The sequence below is a fragment of the Orycteropus afer genome, unplaced genomic scaffold (genome assembly GCF_000298275.1).
Source record: "Orycteropus afer afer isolate SDZICR_OR568_19922 unplaced genomic scaffold, OryAfe1.0 scaffold00098, whole genome shotgun sequence".
Classification (NCBI taxonomy): domain Eukaryota; kingdom Metazoa; phylum Chordata; class Mammalia; order Tubulidentata; family Orycteropodidae; genus Orycteropus; species Orycteropus afer.
In genome coordinates, this window is record NW_006921685.1 from 2470664 (window position 1) to 2472665 (window position 2002).

Below are 2002 nucleotides of genomic sequence, written 5' to 3' on the forward strand. Positions count from 1 at the left end.
TTTTTTTTTTTTTTTTTTTTTCTTATCTGTCACATAAGTGCTATATTAAATATGACAGTGGGTAGCATGTGTGGTGAATAATTTAACCTTGCCAAAAAAGAAATATGGCCTCTGTACTTGGCTTCTGGGAGGTAATCTCTAAGCCTTTGGAATGTTATGCCTAGTAGGAATGTCTTAGTTCATTTGTGTGTTTTGGGTCACCCTACCTAGTCTAACAATATGATTTTATCACGAGAAATTGATCAATCAGAAACATCAATGACATGATTTCATGTAGGGGCTTTGGATCATGCTGCATAGCTGACCCGGACACTGCCATTAACTGCCTGGGCAACCAATATATCAATCATGCCTGTATAAAGGAGACTCAATAGAAACTCTGCATGCAGAGTTCACACTGAGGTGAACATTCCTGGTTAGGGATACTCTGTGTGCACTGTCTCAGATGGATGTTGAAAAGTAACACTGACCTGACTTCAAGGGGAGTGGGCCACTAAAGGTTCATATTCGGTAATTTCCTGGTCTCTGCCCTATACACTTTTTCTTTCGGCTAATTTTAATCTGCATCCTTTAATAATAATAAACCATGATAGTGAGTTTCAGAGCTTTCAGTGAGTTCTATAAATTCTTCTGGCAAATTATAAAACCTACAAGTGGTTCTGGGACCCTCACTTACAGTTGGTGCCAGAAGTAAGGAAAGCCTTGTATAAACTATACCCTCCAAATCTGTAGTTAGAAAATAAACTCCTGCAGTAATTAATCAGAACATTAATTAATCAGAACATTCCGTTCTCTAACTAATCTAGGTAAACATAAATTAAATATACATGAAAATCTGTATACAGAGTATGTTTTTGTTGTTGTTATGTGCCATCAAGTTGGCCCTGACTCACAGCAACCCCTCCTTGGGTTTCTGAGGTGGTATTACTACGGAAATAGATTGCCCAACCTTCCTTCTGAGAAGTGGCTGGTGGGTTTGAACTGCCAGGTTTCTGGTTAGCAGTCAAATGCCTTAGACATTATGCTACCAGCACTCCTATATAAAATATAGCACTCAATAATTGTTTAATATTTAAAATTGTAGCAGGTACACTTCAAGTATACTTTTCTTCATGTTTGTTCCTAAAAATACATTTAAATAAATAAAAGTTTTATACCTTTAAATTTTGTGAATTCATATTCTGTCTAATAAAAAAAGAAACTCCCTGTAATGTAACTATCACTCTCGGTTTAGTTCTATTTTTTACTTTGTGTGTTCTTAAAAAGTACAACCACTCATTAAAAATTAAAAATTGAAGGAAGCAAAAAAGTTAAAAGAATTCCAAAAAAAAATAACATGGGACACATAGCAAACATTTATAAGAGGCCCATTAAATAGAACACCTCCTAATGGCTTTCTTCTCCTCTATTTTAGATAGAATTTTTCAAACTCACAAACAAAACCTGTTTATCAATTGTTATTTCTGGTGATATAAAGTCCATATTATACACTATTCAAAAAGAATGCTAAAATAAATGAGTGATTAAGATATTAAAATAGATTTAAAAAAGAAAAAGCTTGAATATTTTCCTTTATTGATATTCTTTTTTCTATAATATCAATATTGTAATAAAATATGAGTCATCTGGTATTGTAGTGCTTAAGGCATTTGACTGTTAACCAGAAATTCAAACCCACAAGCCATTTCCTGGAAAGAAGGTTGGGCAATCTACTTCCATAGTGATAGCACCTTGGAAACCCAAGAAGGGGTCGCTATGACTTGGATCCGACTCCACAGCAGTGAGTTTGGCTTGGTTTGGAGACACTTTAGACACATATACAATTAAGGTCAAGTTAATAATATGGCACAAAAATTTTCCATTAAAATATATTTTCATTCATTTAAAAACTTCTTGGTACAACTGAGGGGTTCCGGCAAAATGGCGGACTAGGCAGAAGGATTGCACAGACCCTCTTCAACAAAGAAAAGGGAAACCAATTAACACAGACACAGAAGATAAT

At 34.7% G+C, this 2002-nt stretch overlaps 1 protein-coding gene across 1 annotated transcript in view; it reads right to left on the reverse strand.

Annotated features, from left to right (window-relative positions):
* The window catches only part of CENPC (centromere protein C), a 186485-nt gene that overhangs the window by 97396 nt on the left and 87087 nt on the right, over positions 1-2002 (reverse strand). The window lies entirely within an intron of this gene.